The following is a 16865-nucleotide window of genomic DNA, read 5'->3' as shown; positions in this document are numbered from 1 at the left end:
GAGAAAGCATCTGCTTGCTCTTGATTAGTTCAAATCACCAGATTCAGATTAACCACATCCTAAGGTACCAAAGAAACTGGCAGATGAGGTTGCTTAGCAAGTGTCAATGATCTTTGAAAGCCTAGGGGAAGGGCGATTAGGTGGTACAGTGAATAGAGCACCTGTCCTAGAGTCAGGAGGACCTGAGTTCAAATCCAGCCTCAGATACCTAACATGTACTTAGCTGCGTGACCTCGGGCAAGTCACTTAACCCAATGCCTTGTAAAAGTCCAAAAAAAGTGACTAGGGGAAATGGGAGAGTTTCCGAAGTATTGTAGGAAAGTAAATATTAGTTGGATTTACAAAAAAAAGAAAAGAGAGTTTACAACCTACGGACCAGTGAGCTAGATTTCAATTCCTGGGAAAATTCAAGATCAAGATATAGTCACATCAATAAGCATCTGTTGAGCATCTACTATGTGTCAGATTCTTGTTGCTTTTATTCTTCATTCCTGAGGAGGACAAAAAACATCAGGTTGGTGATGCCAAGACAGATAAGTGAATTGGATTTAAATGAGGGGGATGCTGTGCTAGATCACCCGAAATGCTCTCTCTTCTGGGGTCATCTGGGTCCAGTGGTCAGATATAGAACTCTCAAAGAAGACCATGACATCAGGGAGATGATGCCATGACAAGCAAGTGAACTGGATTTGAGTGGGGGGGAAGGGGTAGCACTAAATCACCAGCCTCATTTTCTCCTCTGGATCCATCTGGGTAGAGCAGTCAGTCAGAGATGGACCAAGATGACTGGAGATGGCCCCAGATACTAAACCCTAGAAATACAAAGAAAGGGGGAAAATTCCCTTCTCTCAAGAAGTTCAGAATCTAGTGGGAGAGAAATGATATGAAAATAACTATGGACAAACAAGTTGTATACAAGATAAATTGGAAAGAATCAGCAGAGCTAGGACATTAGAATTAAGGAAGATGAAGAAAGGCTTCCCCTACAAGGGAAGTTTAGCTGGAACTTGAAGGAAACCAGGGAAGTGGGGGTTGACCAAGCTACAGAAGCATCTTCTTCCCACTGCACTAAAAACTAAGAAGGCATTGGTATAAAAAGTCAGACAAAATAAAACAGTCCAGACACCCACTTCATGTATGGGATTGTCCTTCTGAATGAAATCTCTGCAAAAGCCAGCAGATGGCACTGCTCCTCCATTTTGGCCGGTTGGCCATCACAAAGTTCCTCTCTGTATGACTGGATGGCACCTGTCTCTTCCCTCTCAAAGCCTCCATCCAACTTAGTCCTAGTCTACTCTTGGATACGATTATTTTTCCAAAATGCATTTGACTTTAGTTTACCTCTTTTCTGTTAAAATTATAATTTCTTGGGGCAGCTAGGTGGCACAGTGGATAGAGCACGAACCCTGAAGTCAGGAGGACCTGAGTTCAAATCTGACCTCAGACACTTAGTAATGACCTAGCTGTGTGGCCTTAGGCAAGCCACTGAACCCCACTGCCTTGCAAAAATCTAAAATTATAATTTCTCTTCCCAACATCCTTGAACCCAAACTCAGCTTGTCCTTGCACACAACATCCCCTCTCCTAGTAAGATCTCCAGCTCCCCAACATTCATTCTTTGGTCCAGGTGTTTCTTGAAGGTGCCCAAATGGCTTTGAGGAAATCATTACCTTACTTTCAGATTATTATTGGGGGGGGGCAGTGCAGCTAGATGGTACCGTGGATAGAGCACTAACCCTGGAGTCAGGAAGACCTGAGTTCAAATCTGACCTCAGAGACTTAATAATAACCTAATTGTTTGGCCTTGGGTAAGTCACTTAAGCCCACTGCCATGCAAAAACAAAAAAAAAAAAGTTATCATGGAGGAAGAAAGGAAATGCTTTGTGACCATGCCATTCCAAACCACAAGCTTGGCAAGTCTGCCATAGGCCTCAGGGAATGGCATTGGGTGTCATCTTGCACTTCCTTTCACAGGTTTCCAGTATATTTCTCCAGTATTCTTGCCAGGCAGCATGCAAGAGGCTATTCAAACACCCTGCCAAGGATCCATACTGCCAAGTATCACCCTCAAATGCCCAAAAGTTTAAGGTCAAGGGACTTGCCCAAGGTCACAGACACCATATATCCAAAGTGGGACTTGAAGTCAGGTTTTCCTAACTTCCCTCCCTATACTATATTGCCTCAGGGCTTAATACTTTTGACCAGAGCTGAATTCCAGAGGCAGGAACCAGAAAGGTCTTGACAGTCTAGAAACTTGGGACAAACCTGATAAAATGAAATTTATTAAGGATAGATAATAGTCCTAGATATGTTGGTTTGTTCCAACCCTCCCCAAACCCCTCTCTCCACAAATCTTGGTGTTAATTTGGAAACTTGAGAAGGCTTAATGGGTCTTCCTCTGGATCATAATCAAAATCAAAGTCACAGTCTATGTTCTCTGGGTAGAGCTGATTATCCTGGTGGGAAAATAACCATGGCCACTCTATTTGAAGAGTTAAAACTAGGAGGAACCATAGGACAGAGAACAGCAGAGATAGGAAGGCCCTTAGAATGTGGAATGTCAGAACTGAGAGGGACCATAGAAAAGAATATCAGAGCTGGGAGGAACCACTGAATATGAAATATCAGACCTGGGAAGGAACTTAGAATGTGGAATGTCAGAACTGGGAGGAACCATAGAATATGGGATGTTAGAACTGGGAAGGGAACCTAGAATATGGAATGTTAGAACTGAGAGGGAACCTAGAATATGGAATGTTAGAACTGGGAAGGGAACCTAGAATATGGAATGTTAGAACTGGGAAGGAAACCTAGAATATGGAATGTTAGAACTGGGAGGGACCATAGAATAGAGAATATCAGAGATGGGAAAAAACATAGAACATGAAATATCAGACCTGGGAGGGTCTGTCAGAACTAGGAAGAACCGTAGAGCAGGAAATGTTAGAACTGGGAGGAAACAGGTATCAATTAGTGGAACCCTCTAATTCTACAGATGATGGAGTTAAGCCCCCAAGAGGAACAATGACTTTCTTAAAGTCATACATAGTTGGTGGGAGAATTGAGTCTAGAACATACAAATGCAATCCTAGTCAGGTAAGTAGAGGAATGCAGACTCCTAGTGGTGGCTGTTTTTGTCTTGGACATAGGGGGATCACAGAACATCTGAGCTGAGAGGATAAAGACCCTTAGAATACAGAGATGAGAGCAAAGGATCTGGGAATAGAGAAAACACCCATTCCCTCCTTTCTTGTGTCTTCCTTTTCCCATGATAATGCCCAAGTCTCTTAACTTCTCTCTCTACACCCTCTTGGTGATCTCATCTGCTCCCATAAATTCAGTTATGATCTCCATTCAGATGACATTGCCATCTGATTGGAGATCATAACTGAATGTATAGGAACATCAGTCAGCACCACATCATCCATACATAGAACCACTGGTTACAGCAAATGGAGAAGTTCTGAATAGTGTGATGTAAGCTCACTTACCTTGGCAGTACACTTTCCAGGGATGTATACAGTGATAATGAGGTTGACACATACTTTGCCAAAACTAGCTCAGTGTTTGAGAGGCTCCAAAGGAAAGTGTGGGAGAGAAGAGGTGTTAGACTGACTATGAAACTCAAGATACAGAGCCGTTGTATTGACCTCATTGCTATGTGTCTGTGAAACCTGGGCAGTCTACCAGTGCCATGCCAGGAAATGGAATTGCTTCTATTTGAATTGTCTTAGGAAGATTCTGAAGATCACTGGCCAAGATAAGATATCAGATACTGAGGTTCTCTCTCAAAAGAAACTGGAAAGCATTCAAACTCCTCTGCAGAGAACACAACTCCAGTGGGCTAACTGAATTGTTCAAATGCCAAAAGACTATTTTGTTTACATAAAAAACTATTTTATGGAGAACTCACACAGGGCAAGTGCACATGATGGTCATAAAAAGAGATATAAGGATATTATCAAGGGACAAGGGAAGCACTGATTCCAGACTGCTCAATATAGCATGCCCTCATCAGAGAAGATACTGTCTTCTATTTTTTAATTTTTACTTTAAGGCAATGGGGTTAAGAGTGACCTGCTCAGGGTCACACAGCTAGGCAATTATTAAGTATCTGAGGTCACACTTGAACTCAGGTGCTCTATCCACTGAACTAACTAACTGCCCTCAAAGATACTGTCTTCTACAAGCAAAGCAGAATTAAAGTAGCTCAAAAGAAATGAAAGATGCTAAAATTTAGAGAATCCACGCCAAATGTTTACATGAACCATTTGGGCATGACTCAGCTGGCTCCAGATCTGTCCTCTGTACATGCCCCTCATTTCCAACTGCTTCCTGGATATCTTTGCATAGAGGTCCTGACATACCTCAGATTCAGCATGTCCCAAACAGCACTTGTTATCTCTCCATTTTCCCTTAGCTAAGGGTAATGCTTCCTTCTCTCTTGATCTCTCTAGCCACCAAATATTCAATCAGTTATGAAATTTCTATATCTTGGCCCATGACCTCTTTTTCCTTGTCATAACGTCATCATTTTACTTTACAAGACTCCAGGTCTTGCCCAGTGGAGCCAGTGCCCCAGGACAACTGCCTTACTGTGTGACCCTTGGTAAGTCACTTAATCACTAGAGTTGCCTCAGTTTCTTCAACAGTAGAGAAGGAATAATAATAACACTCAGCTGCAAGGGTTGTGGTGAGGATCAGATGAAATAATTTTAGCATGCAACTGGCATAAATAAATTGGGTTGTAATGTAAATGCTTGTTCCCTTCCCTCGCCTTCCTGTATACTATAAGTTTCTTGAGGGCAGGACTGTGTGGTCTTTACAGACAACGCAGTCTACTCTTTATGTTACTGGTTTTCTTGGCAGAAGTACTGTAGTGGTTGGTTATTTCCTTCTCTAACTCATTTTATAGATGAGGAAACTGGCATATGATAAGTTCCTAAATAAATTCTTGTTGGGTTGAATTGAAGATAGACTGTCAACTGGGAGGAACCTTAGGCCTCCCTACTCCTAGCTCCAGACTGGGATTTTATTTCTGTAGAGAACTCTCCCAGGTAGAAACTCCCTCCACCAATGCAGAGCAGCATTTTTTGTAATTTGCAAATATCTTAGAGACTGTGTCTGAGTCACAGAGAGGCTCAAAGACTCGCCTAGGATCACATAGCCTGTGTCACAGGTGGGGCTGAAACCAGGTCTTTCAGATTCCCATGCTGGATCTTCTACTCCTAGGACCTTCTCTTTGTCCACCCATGGCGATACTGAGAAGGGGACTATTCAAGGTCAGCTCTGGGCTGGCACCGAAAGCTCCCCCCAGCCAGTCTGGCTGTTGCCCACCATGGAGAGCTCCGAACACTACAGGACAGTGGGGCTCAGAGACAGCTTGGTTAACTCCTTTTCCCAGAGCACCCCAACCCTTCTTACTGCTGTAGGGGCCTCATTGTCCCAGGTCATCTGGGTGGGGTAGATGCTTATCCTCAGTTTCCCCCCACAGTACAATAAGGGGATTTAGCCCATCTGGTCTCTAAAATCCCTTTTAACTGTTCCAGGGGATTACCAGGGTGTGGTGAAGGTCCCTGTTTCTGGGTGGGGCCTTCAAGGCCAGAGGGGGAAAGGGACAAAGGCTATGATGGGGGTGGGGGGAAGAACACTAGTTCCTCCTGCTTGAAGGGGAAAACCAGCCGGGCAGTCTTAAAAATAAAGATAACAAGAGAGCTACACCCTTTGTTTGCCTGGGACAGTATAGGGTCCTGGATGGAGTTCAGGCTAGATGTTTAGGCCCCTCTCCTTATCCTAAGCCCTTGATCTGTCAAGTCTGGTGAAACCTCAAGTTCATTTTCCTAACCATGTTTTTAAATGCATAATATAAAAATACACAGGATTACAACGAGATCGTTTGTATTGGAATACAGTTATTAAGATATTTTTAAAAGCAAATCTTCACAGGGAGCCCTTACTCTAAACTCAATCATCTCAGATCCTTCCAAAGATGTCAGCTCCTTCCCCTTTTCTCTCCCTATCTCTTCCACCAAACTATGTCCCCTAATCCAATGAGTGTCTTGAGCTGAGAGGATGACTGCAGTGGTGTTGGGAGAAGAGTCAAATTTCAGTTTTGTGATCTTAGACAAAATTTTTTAATTTTTCATTTGGAAAACAGGAGTAAACATTCTTGCCAGATATGGGCATAATATGTGTAAAAGATTTGGTAACTTGGATGGGTTCAATGTCAATATACATTCTTATCATTATTAATTAAGAATAGAAAAAAACTGTATCTTGGATCTGAATTGCTCTGTCTCCTTGAGTAAGCCACTGCCTTTCTAAGGATGGGCCTCAGTTTCTTTAACTGAACTTGATATGAAAACCCCAATAGGTCTGAGGTACTTTGGTTTAGAATTTCCTTCAATTCTGACATTCTATGGTCTATTCCAGGGATTCTTGGTGGGTGGGTGTGTGTGTTTGTATAGATAGGGGCAGCTAGGTTGTATAGTGGATACAGTGCCAGCCCTGTAATCAGAAGGACCTGAGTTCAGATCCAACCTCAGAAACTTTCTAGCTAAGTTACCTTGGGCAATCCATCTCCAGTCATTCTGATTCATAACTGACCACTGGACCCAGAAGGCTTGAGAGGAGAAAGTGAGGCTGGTGGTTTAGCACACCACCTCCCTCAATCAAATGAAATTCATGTGCTTGTCATGGCATCACCACCTACTCCAGATAAAGAATCCCAATGAAGGAATCATAGATTTGGTGTCAGAAAGGAACTAAGGGGACAGCTAGGTGGATAGAGCACCAGGTCTGGAGTCAGGAATATCTGAGTTCAAATCTGACCTCAGACACTTAATAATTCCCTAGCTGTGTGGCCTTGGGCAAGTCACTTAACCCCATCGCCTTGCAAAAAAAAAAACTAAAAAAAAAAGGAATTTAGAGCCCATCTTGCCTGAGCCCTTTATTTTAAAGAGGATAGGGCAAGACTGATGAATGCCTTTGTCCAAGGTTATGGAGACTGGGACAAAGAAGGCACTTGATCTCCTCTATGATGGCTGCAAATTGAACACTTCCCCCCACCCCATACACACACACAAACACACTTTTTGGCCTCCACCATTCCAGATCCATTAGACTCTGAAGCCTTGGGGACAGGGACTGTTTTTCTTTTTTTTTTTTCCTTTAAATCCATAAGACAGTGCTGTGCCCAGAAGACTCTTAATGTTTTTTGATGACTTCAAAGTTCTAAGATTTCATCCAAATAGATACATTGCACATAGTGGGCTTTCTGGTCCAGAAAGGGCTTGGGAGCACGGAGAGAGACAATCTCCCAAGAAGGCTGAGAACAGTTTCCTCTCTGGCCCTTCCCCCCAACTCCAGTTGGCCATGACCTGATTAACTGAGTCCTCCCGGTGGCAGTGCAAACAACTTTGGCTTCCTTCATTGCCTGGGACCCATTCCAGAAAAAAGAAGGCTTCCATTGTTGGCCTATTTCCCCTTCTCTACTCCCGTACCTTCTCAGCTGCTCTTAGAAACATTTCTGGTTATGGATAACCCCTATGGGGTTATGGATAATGTCCTCAAGGATGGGTATGGAGAGGATAGGGCCATACTACCTACCCAAGTTCTTGGCATTGGAGGCTTTCCACAATCTTCTGTCTTCAACCATATTCTCCATCTTGGTCTGTATATTCCTCTCCTCCAAATCTACCTCATCCTTCATGAATTAGCTCAGGTCCTATCTTCTCTGGGAAGGCCTCCCAGATGGCTCCAGGTCATACCAACCTATTCTCCTGAACTGTCCCATTAACTTTTAGGAGTTGGAGAATGTCAGCATGAGATGACCTGTAATCCAGGCCAACTCTTTCGAAGTCAGGAGACCTAGATCCAAACTGCCCTGTTGAGTGTTTGAGTGGCCCGGGTCCAGAGGCAGCAATGAATGGTGATCTAAGTTTGGGATCAAGTGACTTGGTTTCAAATCTTCCTCCTTTCTTAACTTAGGTTTTCTATGGAAGCCAAGTCAAAATAAAAAAAGCACATATCCCTCAGGATACAAAGAGAAGTTGAAAATAGTCTGTTCTTTCCAGTAGCTTGCAGAATAATGGAGGAGTCCTACTTGCAAACTACTACATACAGTCAAGATATAGAGAGAAGTCAGAATAGTCAATAGAAGGAAGGATTGGAAAGTTTCCAGCAGAAGAAAGACTTTGATCTGACCCTTGAAGGGATTCTTGTCTTCTCTTGGAACAACATTTTCCTCTTCTACAAAGTAGCTGACCTTCAACATTACTCTCAACCTTAAATTCTCTGCTCCTTGGGACTTCTGTTTCCCTCTAGGTAAAATACGAGTCAACCTTGATGTCTTAGTCCTATTATTCTTTGTCATCTACCCAGGTGCAGGATGTAGCAGGAGCAAGGGCAATGTGGCCTGGATGGTCACTTCTACCAAGGTGGTCCCTCCTGGCTCTCATGTTGCATGGACTTGGATATTTCCATCCCTGACATCAGGCACTCACAGAATCATGGAAGTCCAGTATAGGGACGGAGGCAAGAAAATCGTGTTCAATCCATCTAGAGCTGGCCAAGAAACCACTCTATAAAATAGCCATGCCTGGGTCCCCAGCCCACTACCTCTTGGCAAAGCCCACTTCATTTTTTTTTAAGGTTTTTGTAAGGCAAATGGGGTTAAGTGGCTTGCCCAAGGCCACACAGTTAGGGAATTATTAAGTGTCTGAGGCCAGATTTGAACCCAGGTACGCCTGACTCCAGGGCAGGTGCTCTATCCACTGCACCACCTAGCCACCCCGCCCACTTCATTTTTGACTAACTCTAGTCATTAGGAAAGTTTTCCATATATCCAGATCAATTAAGTGACACAGTGGCTAGAGTGCCTGGCTTGAACTCCGGAATTCAAATCTTATCTAAGACACTTGCTAGCTCTGAGACCCTGGGCAAATTTGTTCACCCTGTTTGCCTCAGTTTCCTCATCTGTCAAATGAATTGAAGAAGGAAATAGTATCTTTGCCAAGAAAACCCCAAATGGTGTCATGAAGAATCAGATATGACTGAACAACAGAAACAACAAAATATTAAGTTGAAATGGAACTCTTTGCAATTTGCTTTCACAATGGCTAATTCTGTTCTGAGAGGCCAAGGAGACCAGAATTGTGAACCTTTGGGATACTATTAGGCAGTAATCAGCATAGAGAGATGACCTTGTGTAGTGAACAGAGAGTTGACTTCAATGCCTGGAAGATCTGGATTCTGACACAATTCTGGGTTTGAGAACCTGGGTGACATCTCAGTGTTCTGGGAAACTCTAAGACCTTTAAGTTTCAGAGAAGGTGCCAATCTGCCATGGCAGAGAAAGCTTCTTCATCTGGACTAGACTAATGAGCCAAGATATGTTCTTCAAGCTAACTGTGCCTAATTCCTCCAACTAATGTTCATATGATTCAAGTTTGAGATCCTTTACTATCTTGGTTACTCTCCAGTTAATTACGATCTACATTTTAAGATGTGGCGCCCAGGCCTGAACAGAACATGACAGATTTGGTTTGGCCGGGGTAAAACATAATAAGACTATCACCTGCAAAGTTCTGAACACCACACTCCCTTTCAAGTTTGAGGTGACTTTCTTGGTTGTTTTTCACACTGTTTACTCATATTGATTTTTTGTTCTACACAAATCCCTAGATCTTTTTCAGTCAGATTTTTGTCTAGTAATACTTTTCTCATTTTGTTCTCAATAATTTTTTAACTATATGGTTTTTCTTTTCTTCTTTCTTAAAAAATAAATTCATTTATTTATTTTCCCAATTACATGCAAAGATAGTTTTCAACATTCATTTTTTCATTAGGTTTTGAATTCCACGTTTTTTTCCTTCCCTCCACTCCCTCCCCCATCCCTTTGAAATTGAATAACTTAATAAAAGTTATTCCTATATAACTATGTTAAACACATTTCCATATTAATCACATTGTAAAGTTAGAATCAGAACAAAAGGGTAAAACTATGAGAGGGCAAAAAACCAAAAAGCATAAAACAAATAGGGACAGATCTATGAAGGGATTTCATTCCGCCTCCATAGTTCCTTCTCTGGATGTGGATGGTATTTTCCAGCACGAGTCCTTTAGAATTGTTTTTGATCATTGTACTGCTGAGATAAGCAAGTCCATCACCATTGACTTAATTATATAGTTTTAACTTACTATTTTTTTTGAATTTTGAAAAACTTTCATCTATAAAAAGACTAGAAATTACTGCAAGGAAATATACAAAAAGTGTAGCTCTCAAAGACTATTAAAGCTATTGTGATGATAAGTATAGTCAAAAATTTTTACATTAATAAAATATTCTAACTTACTACTTTCACTAGATATTTAGTCCCATTCAAATACAGCCTCAATGGGGTTTTCTTGACAGGGAGATTGAAGTAGTCATCATTTTCTATTTTACAGAGGATGAAACTGAGGCAAACAGGGTTAAGTGATTCAGCAGGTAGTAAGGGTCTGAGAAAAGGTTTGAATTCAGGAAGATGAATATTCCTGACTCTAGACCTGTACTATCTACTGTACCACCTAGCTGCCCTAATTAAATTTTATTGGATTTGACTCAGGCTTTTAGGCTGCAAAAATATTTTGGGATCTTGACTCTGTAATCCCCTTTATCCCCTGTAGTTCTGTGAAATTTTCACATTTGATAAAGATGTCTTCTAAACCTTAAGATAAATCCTGGGTAAAATTGTTAAACTGAGAGGAATCATGGTGGAGGAGATAAGAGAACTGACTTCAGAGTTAGAAAACCCTGAGGGGGCAGCTAGGTGGCAGCTGCCTGGAGTCAGAAGGACCTGAGTTCAAATCCAACCCCAGACAATTGGTGTATGACTTGGGCAAGTCATTTAACCCCATTGTCCCACAAAAGCAAAAACAAACAAAACAGGGAAGGCCTGAATTTAAGCCTTGCTTAGGTCACAAATTGGTGCTCTCCACCCCCCCCCCCACCTCTCTCTCCTTTCCTTCTGTCTCCCTGTCTATGTCATTCTATCTTTCAATGTTCTATTTAACTTTCTAAACTTAAGTTGCCGACCTGCATTAGTAATGGGAATTTCTTATTCATAGTTCTCTGAATTGATTAAATCACTGGCTCTCTCCCACCCTCACAGACAGATCCCTGGAGCACTCTACTGGAGACCTTTATATTTGGTGTCTAACCACTGATGTGTTCTCTTTGGGTTCTACTCTCCATTCACTTCCCAATTCCCCTATAGTTGTTGTCTAGTCTGCAATTCTTCATTTTGTCCACACCAATAGCATCATCTTTGCAAACATCACTTATAACTAAGTGGCGCAATGAAATTGTGGTTTGGAATTAGGAAGATGTGAGTTCAAATGAAGCCTCAGGGGAGGCTAGGTGGTGCAATGGTTAGAGCACCGACCTTGGAGTCAGGAATACCTGGGTTCAGATCCGACCTCAGATACTTAATAATGACCTATCCGTATGGCCTTGGGCAAGCCACTTAACCCCATTGCCTTGAAAAATCTTTAAAAAAAAAAATGAAGCCTCAGACATTTACCAACTGTATGACCTAGTCAATTGTGTAATAATAGTGGTAATAAAATGATAATTGTGAAGTGCTTGGTGCGCAGTGTTACATAAATGTTAGTTTTTATTACTAATTTTACTTAATCGCTGCCTCGGTTTCCTCAAGTGTAAAATAGAGATAACAACAGCACCCCAATCCCATTGAGATTTTAATTTCTCTCCTTCAACATCTCTGGACTCTAGAGGATTATGGTTTCCCCTGTAAATTAAATGGATCGTATTACTGCAGAGAAAAATGAAACTAACTCATCTTGCTTTTAACACTTCCAGGGGCAGCATTCCCACCTCTCTTGGGAAGATCTGAAATCTCTAGCTCCCCAACACTCATTCTCCAGCTCAGGTGTTTCTAGGAGGTGCCCCATTGGCTTTTGAGGCAGCCATTCTCTTGTACCTAACTCTCAAGTTACCATAGAGGAAGAAAGAAATGGACCTGCCACCATAGCTCTAAAAATCATGAGAATATTCAACATAATTACAATTGAATAATCTATATTAGATGATTTGCTGTCAAGGGGAGGGAGAAGGGAAAGGAGAGAGGGAGAAAAAATGGGACACTCAAAACCTTACAAAAAAATGAATGATGAAACTGTCTTTGCATGTAGTTAGAAAAATAAATTTATTTAAGAGTTTGAGGATCAAACTCTTGAGATAATTGTAAAGTATTTAGCATAGTAATCTGGTCCATGCCCCACTCCTTCATTGTTTGGTTTCTGTTGTGTTGTGTAAATCGCTGAGACTGAGTATAAATAGCACTTTTTTCTGTTCTGTTCAGGAATCCTGAGAGTCTTCCCTTCCCAGATGGATTATTTTTTTTTGACTTGGTAAAAGAGGCCATTCTTTGCCTCATTCTTACCTAACCTTATTTGTTGAATTACTGAATGGTGTTTTCTGTCAAACAGACCTGTTCAAGACCTTAGCTCAAGAAAGCCTAGTTTTCCTGCTGCATCCTGGGCTTTCTCCAATCATCCTAATTTATTTCTTGCCATTGGCACCAGATAGCTTCAGTAAAGAAAGTGAGACTGGTGACTTTGCACAATTCTACCTCACTTAAATCCAATTCACTTGCATGTCATGGCATCACCTCCCTGATGTCACGATCCTCTTTGAGAACAAAGGACAAATAACTACAACACACATTAGGTCCTACAAAAATGTTTAGCTTAAAAAAATTCAACAAAACTTTTTTTTTTAAAACACAGTTCCTTATGTTTACATGTTACTACCAGTCTAGTAACCCTGGCACTGAAGGAAACAAGGTTAATCTGGCTTGACCTGTTCCACCTGAAGCCATAAGGGTGCTTTGTGATAGTGGCTTCCTTCTGTCGCTATAACAATATTGCAAATTTTCAGTTGCAGTAACTCTTTGGAAATCATAAATGGTTGGTGTTTCCCCCTCTTCATTTCCAATAGTCATCCAGGAAAGACAGAGGCAGGAGACTATTTTAGCCACACCTCCCAATCTACTGATACATTTGAAGTTGCTTTTTGAACACAAGTTTAGAATCAGAGGGTCAGGGTGCAAATTCTCCATTCTATTTGTGTGGCCTAGCATTAGTCCCTTGTCCTCTCTGGGCCCAGTAGCCTCTTTCTGTAAAGTGAAGAGGATGAATTAAATGGTCCCCTGAGATTCCTTCCATTCTAACTCTGTGATCCTATGATTTCTTGGGTCCCATAAAGCTCTTAATCTTGTGATATTTGGTAAATGTGTGACCTTGGGTAAGTCATTTAACCCCATTGCCTTGCCAAAAAAAAGTTAAAAAAATTTTTGTGATATTTAAGGATATTTAGAACCCTTCAGAAACAAGGCAGCTAGGGGTCCCCATCGTCTACAGAGTAATCAACATGGAATCAGGAAGACCTATATTCCTGAGTTCAAATCTGAAATAAGACTCTTACTAGCTGTGTGACCCTGGGCAAGTCATTTAATCCTGTTTGCCTCGGTTTCCTTTTCTGAAAATGAGCAGAAGAAGGAAATGGCAATGCACTCCAATATCTTTGCCAAGAAAACCCCAAATAGGGTCATAAAGATTCAGATACAACTGAACAACAAAGACCTTTCAAGTTGGGACATATTGAAAATTCTTCCTCCTGGTCCTTGGAGGGGGCCCCAGAATTCTATTTTTCAAGCTGCTTATCTAGAGGGAAAGGGGGGTCATTTTCCTTTCCTGGTTCATCTTTCCCTTCCTCCTCACCCTCAGCCCTTATCACCAACTCTCCAGCCTCAGCAGGCAAAGTCCACCTGCCTCAAACAGTCCAGGATTCCAGAATCCCAGTATATACCAGGTGCTGGGAAGGTGAGGCTCAGCCTGGGACTTCCCCACATAGCCCAACCCTCCTCATTCTCTGCCAGGACAGGTGGCAGTTGGATGCAACTCCAACTTGATTTAATGAGTCAAGGGAATGAGAATGGGGTGAGGGAGAGAGTATGCTCTATCCTTGCCTCTCCCTTTTCCAATCCTATCACCCTCTGTTCTGTGGCATTTCACTTCTCATTTGTTGAAAGTGCCAACCCCAAATGTAGATTCTCTCTGTCTCTGTCTTTGTCTGTGTGTGTGTGTGTGTGTGTGTGTGTGTGTGTGTCTGTCTGTCTGTCTGTCTGTCTATCTGCCTCTCTCCCCCTCACTCTCTGGGTTTCTCTGTCTCTTTCTCTTTCTGTCTCTCTCTGTGTCTCGGTATGTATGTGTGAGAGTCTTCCAGACAACACACTGAACCCACTATAAACACACACACACACACACCCCTCATAACCCTCTCATAAACTCATAGATATAAAACTGGCAGGGATCTTGGAGGTCATCCACCCTCTGACCCAATTTTTGGAGTAGAAACAGCAGTGGGCCCAACAGACCTTGGAGTCAATAAGGAAGTCTGAGTTCTTGGTCTCTGGGTGCAAGCTGAACCCCAAGTGACCTACAGCATTCCCTTCTACTCTGTGGACTGCCTTTCTCCAACTTAAAAATGAGCAATTTTGTTGTTGTCAGGTTGTGCTCAACTCTTCCTGACCCCATTTGAGGTTTTCATTGCAGAGATACTGGAGTCCTTCTCCAACTTATTTTATAGATGTGAAACTGAGGCAAATTAGGGTGAATCAGCCTATTTAGCCCAGAGTCACACAGCTAAAATGTGTCTGAGGCTGAATTTGAACTCATGATGATGAGTCCTCTTGATTTCAGATCTAGTATGACACTCCCTAATTGCTACCCAAATTCCATTCAATTCAACTGTTTAACTAAGAAGGGCCTAGCCTGAGCCAGGCCCTGTTTTCCATGCTAGTCCTATAATTCCCTCACTGGGGGGCTTGTATAGCAGTTACAGAAAAAAGGAAGTCTGGCCTGGGTGGTGGCCCAGGGAGGTCCCATCCACCTCACATCCTAAGGCTCTTTCCATGAGTCCAAAAGGCTACAAAGGCATTCTATAGACCTCTTTTTTTTTTAGGTTTTTTTGCAAGGCAAATGGGGTTAAGTGGCTCGCCCAAGGCCACACAGCTAGGAAATTATTAAGTGTCTGAGACCGGATTTGAACCCAGGTCCTCCTGACTACTGGACCAGTGCTTTATCCACTGCACCACCTATAGACTTCTAAGGAAGTAAAATTCTATGTCTAAGACTTTAAAATGTGAGACTAAAAGGTTTAACAACCAATCAGTCATCAAGCAATTGTCGGAACAGCTAGATGGCACAGTGGATAGAACACCAGCCCTGAATCAGGAAGACCTGATCTCAGAAACTTCTGAACTGTGTGACCCTGAGCAAGTCACTTCACCCTGTTTCTCCTGTATTACAAAAGAAGGAACTAGGCAAAGCACTCCAGCGTTTCTTCCAAGAAAACCCCAAATGGGGCCACAGGGAGAAGGACACAACTGAATGTGCAAAGCAAAAAAAATGAACTAATCCATGCTCCCAAGAAACTTCCATCCTAACAATAATCCTACTAAGTGTAAAATCTCTATACAAGAGGGCCGGAACCCCTCAGCTAAGTCACCTGGTATGCATCAAGGAAGACTTCCTGGAGGAGGGGCAGGTTTTACCTTCTGAAATGGAGAATATGAATTACTTGGTGGGTGAGGTGGGGCCACAGATGCAGCTGCCATGGTTTTGGGGGGCCACTCCCCTTAAGAAAACAAGAAAGAATTAGTTGAGCACAATCCAGAGGGAGGAAAGACGGACTGGGGAAGAGCCAATGAGGAAGCTGAAGCCAATCTGCTTGCTCCTTACCATTTGCCCCAAAATGGTTAATTTTAAAAGTGGAGAATCTGCAAAATTGGACAAAGCAAAGGACCATCTGTGAACCAGATGGAAATGATGGTAACTTAGACTCATCAGACAAGCAGAGCTAAGTGTACCCAATTAAGTCTTGGTTCCTTAGCCTCAGATATTAAAAAGCTGTATGACCCTGGGTAGGTCACTTAACCTCTGTTTTCTTCAGTTTCCTCAGCTTCAAAATAGAGATCATAGTTCTCTGGGAGAGATCATAGACTTCCAAAAAGGGAGATTTGGCTTTCTCTGAGAGAACAATGAGCCACACCTCCCTTATGGGATTGTTGTAAGAATTTATAAAAAGGGCTTAGTATAGAGCACATAGGAGGATCTATAGGAAAGCTTATTTCACACACACACACACACACACACACACACACACACACACACACACAAAGGATAGAATAAGAGATAGCACCTCTCCCTGCCTTGTAGAGTTTACAATTGTTTCCCTTGCTATTCTTGTGGATTCTTGTGGAGCATAAGTGTATAGTCCCATTCAGCTGCCTTGGTAATTAATCTTTCTGAACTCTTTTTTGCTTACTCTTTCTGCAGGAAATGTTATTTGCTTTCTGCAGGAGAGACACATGTTAGGAAAAGAAGGTAAGGTAAAAAAAAAGAATAATAATGCAAATTGCTTCTAAATCTTGGTTCCTGACCTTTACTTGGGCATTGCTAAAAATTGAACTCATCAAGTTAGGAGTGGAAAAGTGCTTAGAACATGGGATGGTGAGTACTGGCCCTGGAATCAGGAGGACCTGAGTTCAAATCAGGCCTCAGACTCTTAAAAATTACCTAACTGTATGACCTTGGGCAAGTCACTTAACCAATTGCCTTGCAAAAACAACAAAAAATAGGATGGAAAAACTGGAACAGTCCTTAGAAATGTCCAAAATAGGGGTAGCTAGGTGGTACATGGATAGAGCACTGGCCCTGGAGTCAGGAGTACCTGAGTTCAAATCTGGCCTCAGACACTTAATAATTGTCTAATTGTATGGACTTGGGCAAGCCACTTT

The sequence above is a fragment of the Macrotis lagotis genome, chromosome 1, assembly GCF_037893015.1.
Source record: "Macrotis lagotis isolate mMagLag1 chromosome 1, bilby.v1.9.chrom.fasta, whole genome shotgun sequence".
Classification (NCBI taxonomy): Eukaryota; Metazoa; Chordata; class Mammalia; order Peramelemorphia; family Peramelidae; genus Macrotis; species Macrotis lagotis.
The sequence above is the reverse complement of the archived record's forward strand: the minus strand, read 5'-3'. Positions refer to the sequence as shown.